We start from the raw sequence: 16458 nt of genomic DNA, 5'->3' as shown, positions 1-16458 counted from the left end.
CCATTTAACATTTTTTTCAGCATTTTTAACAACTGTTTGATTTCATTTTGTGATTTACAAAATCAGATTTCTGTTTATGTATTCCAATTGGCCACTGGTACATTTGTCAGACACTCTTTGTCCAAGAATTTTCCTGCCTTGGTCTCAATCTGAACGTATTCATCTTGGGAAACCATGGCCCAACAGACTCAACTATAACTTCTGCAGTGTGAAAGTGAAGGAAACAAATTCCTCATCTAACAAGGTAAAAAAAAGAAAAAAAAAAGTCTAAATACATTCTTGAAGCTTGACAGCATAAAGAAGAAAAGTCAAGCCAGATTCAGGTTAGTTTTCTTTGTAAGTTATCACAGCTTAGAGGATTCTCATATTGAAAGTTTAGGGGTTAATATGTGTTTTGGGCATTCTAAACCTTCAATATTGTCTCGCATATGAACTGGACCTTTTCTCTTAAAAAATACATATGCAGAAAATGAACAATACAATTATTTTTGTCCTCATCTTTAGGATAGCCTCTCCTCCTCCTCCACGTCCCCCTCCCTTTTTCTCCCTCTTCTCTCTCCCCCATAGAAATAATAAATACTCACTTATTCTGTAACATAGGGCAAACTTTCACTGGATGAGGGGGATCTGTCGGCGTGTTGGAAGACGTTAAATCACGTGGCGAGAGATACTGGGTAAAATAAATTTGCAAAGGTGACCAAGGCATTCTTATATTTCTAAATAACTGCGAAAGGCATTTAACGGTGGCAAATGATGGCTGGAGAAGCAAGTGAGAATGATGATGCTGAAAGCAGCATAAAGACGTGCAGGGGGGCTGGAGAAGCACATGAAGCAATGGAATAAGTGAAAGCACTTACATTTTACTGAAATCCTTTATCAGTGATGTTGAACATCTTTATATTTCCCTCCCTAGCAGCTTGGCCCACAGGGTAGGCCTTCCATTGATATATACTGAAATAAAATGTTTTAATGTCTTAAGGCAGACAGAAGTCCTAATATGGTAATTACAGCTACTGTTAGGGATAACTGGTAAAGGCTGTGACTTTTCATCACCACTCATATATAAAACTACAAAGAATAAGTGAGAAATTTCATGGGAAAAGTTCAAGGTTTACTCAGTTTGACATGCTACTTAAAAAAAAAAAAATCTATTGCTTTACTCTCAATGGAGAACTTTAAACTTTATAAGCACAGCACAACAGTAGCATCGATATTCGTTCCCTACTGTTCAAGACTCATATTTTTGCAAAATGTGTGCTATATATAAGGCCACGTCTTCTCATTTTTACACAGGGGATAGATTAAAATCGTTTTATGAAATATGCCATTTATCTCATCTAGTTTTAAGTCCCCTATACAGTACATACTGTTGTGTGATTTTTCTCGTTCAAGTTGGAATTGGGCTTTTTATTTTACCTTTATTAAATATTCTTATGGCTTGTTCCTAAAACTTCTGTTAAAATATCATGCCATCCTAATCGCAAGCTCAAATTTAATAATGAGTGTTTAATGTAAAATATTTTTATTTCGATCATCTTGTCTTTCTTTTATACCATTGTTATCTCCAGCATCTAGAACGCCAATGGGTATATAGTAGGCACTCGATAAATAATTGTTGAATGAAAAAATGACTATTACAGTAAAAGCCAGTCTCTTAGGAAACTTAGGACTAATTGGTTAGATTTTTATATATTGTCTTTAATTTAGTAGTTTGGAACTCAGAATAGAAAAATAATGTTAAAATAACATCATAAATGATGGTTTCAGTCCCAAGCTAGAATCATTTCATCTGGTAAAATGTAACTAGCATTCAGTAAAACAGATGCTTGCCTGTGTGCCAGGCTTATAAATGAGGTCAGTCTGTGTCACTTGTCACTTCATTAAAACCCAAGGTTGATTTGGACTCAAGGTTTAATCATAACCAATATAATACGAGTGCAATGAAAAGTAATAGAAAAAAATTACTACCTCAGTGGCTTTCAAACTTTTTTTTTATTGTGACCCATAATAAAAAATACATTATGGAACAGACACATAGACACACACTCAGACACCCACGACCAACCCACGCAGTTTCACAGAACAGTACTTACCTTCCTCTATCAATGCACTTGGATATTTTTTTTTAATTTTATTCTGATATTTTTCTACTTGGCTTTATTCTAGTCTTTCTATGCCATTCAGTTGAAAAGAAATGCTGTTGAAGAACTGCTAAATATATTTCACAACCCACAGTTGAAAAAAAAAAAAAAAAAAAAAAAAAACGACCTGGAAACTAAACTAAGAATATCAGTCAAAATGAAGATAGGGTATCAGTGAACAGACGATTTCATTATAAACTACAAACCAGATGTGCGTATATATTGTTAGCAGTGGACTTGACATGATGTCATGTCACAATATCCCAAACATCATACACCCTCACACCTCCATGCCATTGCTCATGCTGACTAGAATGATCTTTTACCTTTTACTTTCTCCCTTGGAAGAAATCAGATTCATTCTTCCAGGACCAGCTTAATAGTCGTCTTCTTTGTCGCTCTCCTGATCTCTCTGGCAGAAATATTGCTGTGCTCTGAGAATTTTTCCATTTCTTGTATCTCATTTATGATGTAGCGCCACGGTGATTTTCTTATGCATCTCTATCCCCACCCCCCCCCCCCCACTAAACTGTGAGTCCCTTGAGAGCAGTTAAATCCATCTTTGCATATCAAGTACTCAACAGAGTACCAACCAAAGGTTGTTGAATGATGGAGTGAATGAATAAATGAGCCATAAACCATGGAATATCTGAAAGAGAAGAAGTGGTATTCACTGGGTGATGGAACGGATAAAAGTGTGTACATCAAAAGAGAATTAAATGGGAATTCTGCAGAGATGGTGGCAGCTGTTGGTTTTGCATCATCATGGATAGAAAAATTTACAAGTGACGTTTTACAATCACTTTTCTTGGGACTCTCTCGCAGGTAGACTTTGGTCGAGCTATCCATTAATTTTTAAGAACACCGATAATGACAAACTTAGGAGTACTTTGCTGGGGGATGAGAAAACTTGCTGAAATTTCCATTGTTGTAACTAGAACGTAGTTTACGAACATGGGATCTTTGCCAATCTCTGATTTACACCAAACATTTAGAGAAATGGCTCTTAAAGTTATCTCATGGAAGGGCTTTTCTAGACTAGGCAATAGGTCACAAAAGGTGTCACAGCCCCAAAATGAGAGAGCAGCGCAGGAAGGGGTCAGGGGCTTCTCTTGGCAGAGGAAAATACTGTTGCTGTCACAGTGGCCACAAGGACTTGAGAGATTTGCAAAGAGCTTTCACTAGTCATTGTCCCCACTGGAGCTGTCAAGGAAGGAGACATGCTAAATTGTAAAAATAATAGTCATTACAGTTAGCATTGTAATTAAGGGTCCAGGTTGGAGACAGACAAAACCAAGGTCAAATTCTAGTGTCTTCACTTAGTTCCTAAAAATTATGGGCAAATCACCTAACCTTTTGAGTTATCAGTTTCCACAACCATAAAGTGAGGATATCAAATAGCTCCTCACTCATAGGCATGACTCAAGTGCTATATAATACCCATAAAGCATTTAGTTTGCTGTCTGACCTACAGCAAGTGTCAAGTCAATGTTAGGTATTTTATTACTGAGCCCCTAAATCATCTCATTGATTCATGATAACAATCCACTCCCCTACCCCGGGATAGGAACATTACTGTCATTAGATACACAGAAGAGCGAAAAATTTTATGAACCCTTTCTCTGAATCTTTCTCTCCTCCTCACTTTATGGCTTCCCATTTTATACCATTTTATACCAATGGCTTCATGGTTTATCCATTCATCCATCCATCCCTCCATCCATCCATCCTCCAGCCTTGTGTGTGCACTTGTTATATAAACGTGAAGTTGCAGGGCCTGCTCTCCAGGAGCTCACAACCTAGTAGGGAAAATGGTCTAGTGAACAGCAGGGGTGGGACTGACCTCATGTCTTCCTTCTTCCTTCCTTTCTTCCTTCTTTTCCTCCTTTCTTCTTCTTTCCTTCTGACCATGCTTTCTTTTTTCTTTCTTTTTAAAGAGAGGGAAGAGCCCATACATTAATAGTTTTACTTCTGAGATAAAATTAGAATGAACCGATGTTCAAATTTTAAAATACAGTAATGCAATAATACTCAGAAAAATAACAGAATCATTTTTGAAAAGACGAGACCACCTGTGTCAGGTGTCCTAACTCAAGGTCAGATGAGCTGCCCCTGGGGCCAAGGGCTCCACGTCACAAAGAATTAAGTCAAATACTCTATAGCAATATAAAGAACTCATTGAAGGAACACAGAAGATACGATGATAAAGCTTCTAACCAAGAAAAGTCAAGAGAAGATTTCAAACACTATCTAGAAATAGTTTCCTTCCTTTTGGCTTTGGCTGCAGGAGAGGATAGATGTAAGTTAGGGAAGGCTTCTTGCTAATTAGGTCCCACAGCATAAGCAGGCCAAATAGCCCAGAGACCGAAGGAGATGATTATAAGAAACTGGTTCTTGTGATTATGGAGGCTGACAAGTCCCAAGATCCACAGGCTGAGATGGCAAGCTGGAGACTCAGCAGAGCTGAGGGTGTAGGTCCAACATGAAGTCCAGAAGTCTCAAGACCCAGGAAGGCAGAAAGAAAGGCCATATTCTAGTTCAAGATCAGTCAAGCATTCACTTTTACTCAACGGAGAGTCATTCTTTTTAGTCAACCAGGCCTTCAACTGATTAGACGAGACCCATCCACAGTAGGGAGGTCAATACACCGATTTAAATATTAAAACATTTAAAACGTCTAAAAACATTCTCACAGAAACACTCAGAATGATGTCAGATCAATATTTGGGCCTAGTCAAGCTGACACATAAAATTAACCACCACAGGAGAAAGAGGTGAAGAGGAAATATCCACCCACAATTGCCCTAATCTCCCTGGGGCCAGGTATCAGACAATTAGCAGAGCCCCTTTACCTTACATTTGCAAAATTATTCCAAATATCCAGTCCCCTGGGAGCTCTGAAAAGATTTGTAAAGCCACTGAGCTTGCCATACAGAAGCCATCCCCCACGCGTAACAGTTTGCTTTACCGTGTCCCAGGGTGCAAGCCCTGGTGGGGCTTTGCCCAGCACCGTCCTCTCCTTTGGATTGTAACAAAGAGTCATGACTTTCATCTAGGGTCACCACGTTCTGATGTGTCCTGCCATGAAAAGTTAAATTTATAAAATCGGATGGAGGAGAGGGAAAACTCTGGTTTTATCCTACTTCCCTTTCTTCACCTTGTTCCAATTTCCAGAATTATTCTTATGTGATATCCAGAATCTTTGTGCTTCGTTGTCCTCCTCTCTTAGAATGTTCCTTCCTTCCCGCTATCTCCTTTCCATAGAAATCTACTAATCATATGTCATGTGAATGTTTGTAAGTCACCTCAAAATACTTTCTAAAAGTGAAAACTAAAGAAGAGTAAAAAAAATATTAAAGCTTTGATAGAATAAAAATGAAAATATCCAGTGTAGAGTATAAATGTATGTAAGCACTATAAGTAACACACACACACACACACACACACATACACACACTCATGACCGACACCTCCGGTGGGAAAATAATAAGCAATACCTCTGCATGATATCCACTGTAACTTGAACTGCCTGTGACCATTTCCACTGTCAGCAATTTTCTTTAGCTCATATATCTTGCAGCCTATGAACAAAGAACGGGGATGATTTTCATTTGTTAATCTTGCCTTACCACTTGGTTGTGGATTTGTCAAAGCATAAGGTTTCCTTTTCAGTGCTTTTTATTTATTTTTTTTTAATTCCAGTAATTGTTTTTTTAAAAGTTACCTGGATTATACATTGTTGGGGTTTTTTTCCCCAATATGTGAACATTCTCTTCACATTCATTCGATTTTTTTTCTCTTTTTTACATGATCATATTCTATTTTTTTTCTTTTTCTTACATCATTCTCTTTGCTTCATCAGATATTTATTTTCAACATTCTATGCCTTAGGCAGATCGCCTTAATTGGTGGTTGGTGTCTGTCATGTGCTGAATTAAGAACAATAGCAGGAAAGTTACCCAACTCCCTTCATTAATGACATATGTTGCTGCAACTCATAAGGAGACTAGGGAAAGCTTCAAGTTTCAGGAAATATAGCCAAGTTTAAGACCCAAGTTCTAAGTCAAGAATCAGAGGAGACATCAACAACTAGTATATGCTCTGGTTTAAGGTTTGTAGAAATTATAGATGTGATTGAAATAAGAAATTTCCAACTTGTTTTGAAACATTTTTCATTCCTTATTGATGAATAACCTTGGTCTGCAGTCTTATTCAGACAATATGACGCCACATAAAGATATTTTTATTTTTTACTAAATAATATTTCTATGAAATAATAGGGGAAAAAGTATGATCCAAGAGGCACAGAAAGTACAAAAACATGCTACAGACAAAAAGTTTACTTAACACTCCTCCTTGGAATTATTAAATGACTTATAAAATCTCACATACTCACCTTTAATGATTGCACTAATTTTCCTAATGAAAATTTAATATTTAACCTAAATATTTGTGCCAGGCACACAGAAGGTAAGGGAATAAAGCTAGGCTCTGTACCAAGAAGGAATATTATTTACATTTTATGGTTTGGTTTAACTTTTTTTTTCTGCTGAGTGAGCTGATGAGGCATTTGTGAGGCCTGCCAAACCGTACATTAATTTTTTTCACTGAGGCAGAGCTTGTGGAACCACGTTATGTATGGGAATTATACAGACGTCTTCCTGAGACACTAATTTTTTCCAAAGCAAATTGGCAATTTTTACAATTTGGAGTTTATGATTCCAACAAAGTTCAGTAATTTTCTTGTTGTTCTTGCTTTTCAAGTTCTTTGAACAAATTTTGGAATTAAAGAACAGATGGAGATTCGGATAGTGTTTTGGGAAGGCTTCTTGCCATATTATATAAACTTACTTCTGAATATTTTCTATCTGTATTTTTTATCATTTAGGAAATCTTTATTAAGTACATAAGATAGGTCCTGTGGGAATGCAAAGATGAATCTTTCCCTTGAAAAATCTTCCATTGGTGAAGGAAGCAGACATGAAGAATGAGCCTAATGTGGAATGAAATAAATGCTAAATATTGATACAAATGACCATCTACAGGAAAACGAAGTGATGAAAGGGCAGCATGTCTCTGGGAATCAGGGCAGGCGACATGGTGGGGTGACTTTCAGGATAATGCAGGGGAGGTGAGCCCAGGAGTGGAAGTGCAAAAGTGTACAGTCTTCAGGAAATGAGAAGAGTCTGGAGAGCCTGGGTGTTCAGTTTATAGAAGCTGGGATGAGGCTCTGACCAGATTTTAGATAGTGTTGGATACGAAATTTAAAAGTTTGAACTCTTAAACACATAACTCAAGTTTCAATTCAATTAATTTTCTAACAGATGTGGTTATTAATTCAGACGTACGCATCACACAATAGGTTTTTTTCTCTAATGAAAATTTTTATTTTCTAACCATGAGGACTAAACAGTTAACCCATTTAACTCTTTACAGTCTATCTATCTATTAGTTTCATAATAAAGGTCCAGGGAGATACTACACATTGGGAAAAATGTCCCTTTTTATCAGAAAAAAAAAGGGGGGCAACTTTTACATTATTTATTATTTATTTCCTATCACTTGAACCTATGAGTTACTTTACAAGTTATTTTACACTTACTTAGGAAGGAAAGTATTTAAATAATTCTAACTGGAGGGGTTTTAAAATGTTATTGAACCATTAAGTGATAATGACCTCATAGTCTTTAGCCTGGTTTTGAATTAAGCACCTTCGTCCAGGTAACACCTCATGCTCTAGTTTCTATTGCCGTGTAACAAACCACCCCAGATTTAACGATGTAAAACAACCACCCATAATTTTGCTAACAAACCCTATGGAAAATATCACACGGAGCACTGCAGGGATGGCTTATCTCTGTTCCAAGATGCCTGGGGTTTCAGGTAGGGAAACTCAGGGATTGGAATATCCTGCAGACTCTGCCACTCGCACACATCTGGTGTCTGAGGTTGGATGACTGAAGGCTTCTTCATGTGAATTGGCCTGCTCACAGCATGGTGGCCAGATTCCTAGAGGGAGTGTTGCTAGAGGAATGTCCTGGAGCAAGCCATCTGAGAAAACCATGGAAGCTGCATGACGTTTTCAGGTCTAGCCTCAGGAGGCACATAGCCTCCTTTTTGTTGTGCAATATTGGTCTATCCTTTCAATAGGAGAAGTGTCAAAGATTCCTGGGATCCTGTTGAAAACTGCCACATAATTGGGAAAGGGAAAGAGAACTCTCTAATAGGAATTGTACGTAGTGTACTAGTAATGTGCTAGAAGCCTTGCAACATGATTTTACTGAGTCCTCCTAACAACCTTATGACACATATTATTATCTTTTCTTTATAGATGAAGGAATAGACTCAGAAAAGTTAAGTAACTTGTCCAAGGCTAATGTAAAAGCAGCACTGGTACCAACTATGTAACAGTGATTATGCTAAGAACCAGAGGTTCAAAGCCTTAGTCCCTCCACCTTAGAAGCTCAACGTCTGTTGAAAAGAAGTCTTACCATGTAAGAAAATGCATATCCTTTCCAGTCCATCATCTTGCATTCCTGCACTCTGCAAAGTACTATAAACATTATTGTGGACTTTAGAAAACGTCCTTAAGACACAGTCATCCCATTCAAAAAGGTGAAAGTTAGAGCTGAGGTGCACACATCCGCTTGAAAATGTAATCAGCTCGTGTATTTGTGCCGTTTTTGTGGAGGAGAGTCCCTACACAATGAACCCGGACTATTGAACCCTTGTAGTAGCAATATACGGAGCTTGGTAATGGATCCAGGAGGTTCATGTCATTAAACTATTATGCTGTTTGCATCATAAAAGGAACCTAGCTTGTAGTAAAAGGCAGTAAATAGCAAATGACAAATTAACAGTCCAACCACAAGTGTTATAGGAATCTGCAAGTGAAACAGATTACTTTCAGCTGCAGCTATCAGGAAAGACTCATAAAGGAGGTAGGCTTGGACTTAGGTTGTGTAGCATGGTAGGAAGTGTTTCACGCAAAGCAGAAGGGAAGACAATGATTCCAGGTGCAAGAAACATTAGTCCTATAGTGGCTGAGGAAAGAAAGAACAAGACTGTTGTGGAATAGAAATAAGATTACTTTGGTCAAGATAGAGGTAAGGTGCATTTTTTTTTTTTTTTGGAAAACATCATAAAATAAAGTCTGCATGTATTTCTCACTGCTCCAATTTACACAAAATAATATTACCTCCCTTTTCTGAGTGCTTTGTATTCAGAGAAGCTGGTGAGTCTTTCTCTGACCATATATAAAAACAAAGGAGTGAACAAAAGAAAAGAAACAAGAGCAATATCAAAAAGAAAAGGAGGGAAGGAAGAGGAAGTGAGGGAAGAAAGTGTAGAAAGAGAAAACAAACTTGGCAGGGTGCTAATACTACTTCACTAAGCTGGTGTGTGAAGGAGGTTTTTGATTTCTGGATTACCTTCTAAAAGAGACGCCACACAAAACCCATTTAACACAGTCAGTCAGATGTTTTATGACTGTGTTTCCCAAACACCCCACCTTTCTCAAAACAGACTTTTCTTTTGGCAGTTCCAATTGCTTATTTCCTTTAATGCTGTGTGGGGAGTCCTTCCAATTTCCTATCACCTAGGTATCAGATTAATAATATTCATAGTTTAGGTTCCTCAACCATATACCTTAAGAGATTACAAAATTCAAGAACACATCGATGGGTTCAAAGTTGGAAATACTTGAACTGCTAGAACTTGAGTGCTAGATTTAGTGGCCTTTAAGTTTGAAAAAGTTGAGGAAAGTAAAGGAAAACCTGGCAGCTGGCATAGGCAAAAGGCGGCAAGCCCATCCTCATGCTCGCTGTAGAGATATTCAGTCATCCTGTTTGAATTACGTTTTTTTTTTTCCTTTTTACTCAAATCTATTTAAAAAAAAAACTAATTAGAACTGTCACATTACAAAGCTAGAGGAGAACACAGAGTTCACTTCAATCATTTCTCCTTATACAGAATTGTGAATATTCACAGATATTCTCCTGGTTGGGCAGAGGATAAAAACATCAAATTGTTTTTACTCACTTAGATGAGTAAAATCATGTGTATTTTGTATTTTTACAACCAAGAACACCATCGACAGAAAATACTAGAAAAAGTTAAGAACATTATACCTTGGTGAATGAATTCCAATCAACAATGGAGCCAGGAAATAGGAAATGGGGAATCTCACGAGTGCACCCTCAGAAGAACCCAATTTAAGAGCCGAGAGACTGATTTCCCATAAATGCCTGCTTTACAGAAGAGGAAGATTTACCTCCTGACCAATTCACATCTGCTAAGACTCCCTCTCCATCTTCAAGCCAATGCACTTACTGCTTGGACGATGAGTGAACTCCCTACTCTTTGCGCTCCTGGGCCATAAACGCAGCCCACTCCAAACCTTCAATGGATTCACCTGTATGTAGCTTGCTACAGCATCCCCTTCCCAAGCTGTAATTCCTCTGCTATTCCCGAATAAACTCAATTTCTGGGAACTTGAGCTTGCCTCAGTTTATCTCTTTACTTAGGTTGACATGCTTTAAAAATTATAATGTTTAATACACAAAAGTTTTGACTAGAAAATTTGACATTTTCAAAATCTTCAAAAATTATATTGTTGGTTGAAATCCCTGACTTTGTAGAATCTCAGTAACGTTATTGTTTAGGCAAAAATCTCCCTGGAAGAAAACGTTCCTCAATGTTTCCCATTATGTAGTCAAATTTAAGTTGCTACATGTATTTTCTGAAACCTTGCCTTTATTATTATAAGTACTTTTTTCCTCCTACCCTACAATTCCCTCAGCAATTTTGTCTTGTTCTAAACTCTTGGCATTTTCTGACATGCCAGATTGTCTAAGGAATACTGAAATGTCTTTAAGTGGCTACAGGTATTATGAACACATCCTGGAAGAAGAGATGCTGCTCGGTTGTGTACATCTCATCCTCTATGCCCAGTGTCCATAAAATAGATGAACACCAAAATACATCAACTAGAGAAAAGGTGAAGAAGACTCATGATACTCTAAGATACCGAGAAATAGGGGCCTTTACTCACTGGGTCAGTGTAAGTAAAGATACACAACCTGTAAGAAAATTACAACTTTCATTAATCCATTCAAAAGAATCAAGAAAAAAGAAATATCAGTTACAGCACATTTGCTTCAAACGTTCCCCCCCCCCCCCCATGGAGTGTTTCCCTCAAATCTGATGGTGGAATATTCCCTTTAAAGCCTCCCTTTATATTTAAAATTGTGTAACTTACTGATAAAAACATTACCAGAAAGAATTTTTACCTTCCAATAAAACGTTTCTGTGATACTGTGAATTTTGTTTTAATCACTTATTTGGCTTATTTCAGCCAGTTTATTTTGCAATGTTAGGAATCTTTGGGGAAAACATTTCTTGACATTAATGATATTAACAGACTAGCCCAATCTAAGAACTAAGATTAGGTCTGGAAGTTATTAAAAACAAGAAGGTTTCTTGATGACTTTTTTACCATATTTGCTGCTCAGTGGAGAGAATATTAATATGAAAAATCAGATTTATCTATTGCTTTTTCAAGGAAAATTTAAAATGATTTTATGTGTCTATATGCATGTATTATACATGTATACTTTGCTTTCCATTTCCTTAGCTTTATTTTTTTTATATGTTAATTCTCTCAGGACATTTCAGGTTATATGTCTGGAAACTTCAGCCATCCAGAAAAAAAAAAAAAAAAGAAGGTTGGGAAATAATGAAAAAAATGTGCTGAAAGAATTCACATAAAAGTTTTGGAGACTTGAAAATGGGAACAACAGACATTTAAAAAGTTATTGAACCAGAAAAAAAAAAAAAAAGCCCTTCCTGGCAGGTAGTTATATAGCAAGAGACTGATAACTGTGGGATAAGAATACAGGCATCCAGACATTTCTACAGAGCTCTCCTGCATGGAAATCAAACTCCTAATTCGAAAGTAGAGAAACTGATTCATATTTTTTTTTTTTCTTTCTGGTTTGGACATTAGAAAAAAAATCACCAACTGTAAAAGAAAAATCTTAAAAATAAATGTAATTCAATTATTTGGCCCAAGCATCTTCTTACTAGAAATTTCATCTAGGGGGCACCCAGGTGGCTCAGTGGTTGAGCGTCTGCCTTTGGCTCAGGGCATGATCCCGGGGTCCCAGGGTCGAGTCCCACGTCGGGCTCCCTGCATGGAGCCTGCTTCCCCCTCTGCCTCGGTCTCTGCCTCTGTGTGTGTGTGTCTCTCATGAATAAATAAATAAAATCTTTTTTTTAAAAAAAGAAATTTCATCTCATTTACTTCTATACAAATACATATAAATAGAGAAAATAGAGAAGGGTGTTTAATCTATTAATATATAGTGTTAAATGATATATTTATATTAAATGATATATTCAACCAATGCCAACATGAGTTTCATCATTGTCCCTTACAGATAGAATTTCTTTTCAAAACATGTGCCAAGGAAAAACAAAAACAAAAAAAACAAAAGCAAAAACGTGCCAAACGGTGGACAAAATATAAAAATGATAAAAGTCTGGAGAGCTTCTTCCACTGTGATTAATTCAATTATTTCAGTAGTTTCTGAATGCAAGACATATCACGGTAAATGTTCAGATTCTGGGAGTTGCATTAGAGATTATTTAAAGAAGGGGAGAGAGATTCTGGTCTAAATTCCTCTTTTTGCATAATTCAACCCATGTTTTCAATAACTCCATCCTCAGGCAATCAAGATGTCTCCTGGAGTTATCACACTACTCAAAAATCATTTGTTCTACTATGTAATATACGTAATCCAGGGGATAAAAATTTCTGCCTAGCCATGTTTGGCTATGAGTTTTTATTTTCTTCTCTTTTTTTTCTCAAAACTGTATCAGTCAAAATCAATACCAGTCCAAGCATTCCATTCCAAAGGTAAAGAGACGTCGCCAGTCACTTACAAGAGAATATGCCTAGTAATTTTGATTCTCCTCTCCATTAAGGAATTGATTCTTCTTCACAAAGAATTTTCCAATCTATTTACCACCCTCTCCCCACCCCTCCTTCATGTTTGCTCAGCTGCTTCCTTAGTGAAACTGTCGTTTTACAGACTTTTGCAATATTTTTCTACTGGACCTCCCTCTCCAGCCGTTTGCCCCCGTTGGCTACCACCAATTGTCTACATTATGTTAGAGCATTCATGATCGTAGCATTCTTGTGCTCCAAAACTATCAATAGCATTTGATTGCCAATTGAACACAGATCCAAGGTTTTCACAAATTCTGCTATCATTTCCTACACCACGACAGGCGATTTTCGGAGTTCTGGATTTCACAGATTTATAGTCTATATATCCAGATGTAAACATGCATCTATTCTCACATACACATATATTTTATTTTATTATTATTTTCTTTTTCACACATATATTTTAAAGTAGGTTTCTGAGATAATAGTGGCAAACTTTAATCTTTCCAAAGAACGAAAACACAAAATTACCATTTAATATCACCACTGCTTTACAAAGAAATGCTTTCCCCCCCTTTGCTTAAATTATGTTTATGAAAACATTTCACATTTTCTGTCATATTTTTCATGTATCACTGTCATAATGATGACTTTGTCATAGATTAGCAGCAGTGTATGGCAAAGAAAGGTATCTGGGAATCATGGTGCTAGACTACTCAGTGTTCCCTAAACATATACTGCTTGATGGTATTAGGATTCACAGACTTCTGTTAATTCAAATAACTGTGTCCATCAAGGTCTTGGCAGGAAACAGGCACAGTCAGCAGGGATTTTAAAAATAATCTAACAGGGCAATATTTACAAAGGTATGGCCAGGGATAAGGGCATCAATAAGGCATGGGGAAGCATCCAGGTATTAGTAGCAGCAGGAAGTACCCAGGGCTGCAGGGAACAATAGTTGCTATCAAAACTCAGGGGGCACTTCTAGAACTTTTAGAGGAAGGAACAAGAATCCTGAGGCCTTCGCAGAGAGCAGAGAAAGAAAAGTCTCTTCTCCTTCTGACTGCTTGCTGATGCCTCTCACTGGTCAATTTAGCAGCAAAAAGAGGGTAGGAGACGAGGTAGACACAGTCTAGGGTCAGACCCGTCCTCTGTGCAGAGCAGGGAAAAGGAAGAGAAAACAGATGAAGTGAAATGGGAAGTACAAAAGGAAAATAAGGAGCCAACGAACTTTCTCCCCATTCTATTTACAAAAACATAAGGCTAATTTGAATTGCAGAATTGCAATGTCCCTTCTTTGTTTCCCTTTCTTTAGCTAACTGCCTTGGAATGCCTACGTGCAGCAATCTTTTCCACCCTTTTCACATGGTGGCACCTAGCAGTCAACAAAGAGGGTTCAGGAGCCATGCATAAAATACTGGGTGGGAAAAGCTTTTTTTTTTTTTTTTTCACTTTCTTATCTTAGAACGCTAGTACAGAGATGATTCTACATATTAAATTTACGTGAAACTTCTTCATTTAAAATTCTGAAATTTTTTAGCAAGAAAATCTTGATTCCATGATTTTTTGTTTTGTTTTGCATATTGGTTTTATGTTTGGCAGGGTCAGTCACAATGCTTAAGACGTTAAGTTCTCTTCATATTCTTGAGAGTCACTACTGACTAAAAATGTTGTTAATGAAACAGATAAACCACTTTTATGGCCAATCAAAATTTATAAGAAATGAGATATATTTAGTCTTTTTTTTTTTTTCTTTTTTTCTTTTTAATAGGCACACAGCGTGGAGTCCAGTGCAGGGCTTGAAGTCACAACCCTGAGTTCAAGACCTGAGCTGAGATCAACCAACAGTTGGCCGCTTAACGGGCTGAGCCACCCAGGCACCCCCACAATGAGATAGTCTTTAAAGAAAAGCTCTTCTTTCCTTATAAAGGCAACATAGTGTTAAACTTTATCATGATGATGCAAATGGATTTTGAATCTGAAGATTTCTCGTATCAAGTATTTCAAAATTTTTCTGGAAGTTCCGATTTTCAGAACATAGATGCATTGTTAGAGTGGTCTTTCTACTGTCAGCTTTGAGGCTGCTTAAAGCCACATATGGTGCAAGTGGAAAGGAGTGTCTCAAATTTGTGGGAAAAGAGATTTGGAGGGGACATCTACACCTGTGCCTACGAGGTGAGTTCTCCAACACGCTCCCCTGAATTCACTAGGGTGACGCCCTGTCCTTCTTGGACATCTGGAACCCTTCCGCTGACTTCCTGGGCCCCTCACCCGGGACAGTTTTCCCGAGAAAGATGGATTGCATTGTTGGAAAAAAAATGACAAATGTGTCTGCAAAGTTTTTACGAGAGATCTCTCTTCAAAAGTTGTGCCAACTTGACAGATGGTAACTATACTTATTGTGGTGAGCACTGCTCAATGTATGGAATTGTCAGCTCCCTAAGTTGTACATCTGAAACTAATATAACATTATATGTCGGCTGTATTTCAATAATAAATTTTTTTAAGAGGTGTGCCAGCTTGTTATTTATTGTTGTTACTGAAGCATACAGAGACCCTATTCTTACCCCTGTTTTTGAATGAGGTCATGGGGTCAGGATGAGGTGTAATCATTGCCCAGCATATCTGCCCCCCACCCCAGGGACTGTAAAAAGGTCAAAACACTTTCCTCCCATGAAGCAGGTTCCTGGATGAAGGAAAAGCCCTCTATGTCTGTCTTGCCTGAAGATGTGGCATCCAGGTTTACTTATTTTTATAGACAAAGATTATTTCAACAACCACATAGCTGAAGTTAATATGGTGATGTGTAAATATGGCATTTTCCAGAGTAGAATAAGGAGATATCAGAGTATTTCTTTTCTGTTGGTTGCTCAGCTGCATTGTGTCCTATAATTTCTGGCTGATTGTATATCTTAAAAGAAACAAAAATGTAGACCTGACCTAGAAACTAAACCCAATTCGACTTTTCTAGTCTTTATAGTCCACTGAACAACATTGTATTAGAAAACTCGCGGGACCAAGAGTAAATATTGCAGCAGCAAGATGCATCTCTCTTCAATCAAGTCTTCTTCACCATTGCCCATACCAGTGTCGGTGGTCGCTCTTTTACACTTGGGACGAGTGGAATTTAGGGAAGATGTGGGAAGATGTATACTTTGGAGGCTTATATAATAACAAGTGCCAGTGTTTGTTGTTTATATATGTCATACGCTGTTCTACAGGCTTGTACTAGTTGGGTGCATGTAGCTGAAAGTGACAAAAATGAAACTGAAACTGGCACATGTGCCAAAAGCAAACCAACAAACCCAAACAACCAAACAAATAACACACCCACACAACCCCACAACTGGGAACATTTAGGGCTAT

At 37.5% G+C, this 16458-nt stretch overlaps 1 protein-coding gene across 8 annotated transcripts in view; it reads right to left on the bottom strand.

The window, feature by feature from the left end:
• GAS2 (growth arrest specific 2) overlaps positions 1-16458 on the bottom strand; it is a 150418-nt gene that overhangs the window by 129719 nt on the left and 4241 nt on the right. For 2 of the 8 annotated variants that reach the window (XM_049099160.1, XM_049099167.1), the window contains exons 3-6: positions 5639-5722; positions 5110-5219; positions 3985-4068; positions 2468-2790 (exon numbers count right to left, since the gene is read on the bottom strand). The gene's annotated coding sequence lies outside the window, so the exon portion shown is untranslated. Of the gene's footprint in view, positions 1-584; positions 701-2467; positions 2791-3984; positions 4069-5109; positions 5220-5638; positions 5723-16458 lie in introns of those variants that run through there. The other 6 variants (XM_049099161.1, XM_049099164.1, XM_049099163.1 and 3 more) reach the window with 6 other exon arrangements.

The sequence above is a fragment of the Canis lupus genome, chromosome 21 (assembly GCF_003254725.2).
Source record: "Canis lupus dingo isolate Sandy chromosome 21, ASM325472v2, whole genome shotgun sequence".
Taxonomy (NCBI): Eukaryota; Metazoa; Chordata; class Mammalia; order Carnivora; family Canidae; genus Canis; species Canis lupus.
Note: the sequence above shows the minus strand (reverse complement) of the source record. Positions and strands in the feature narration are given on the sequence as shown.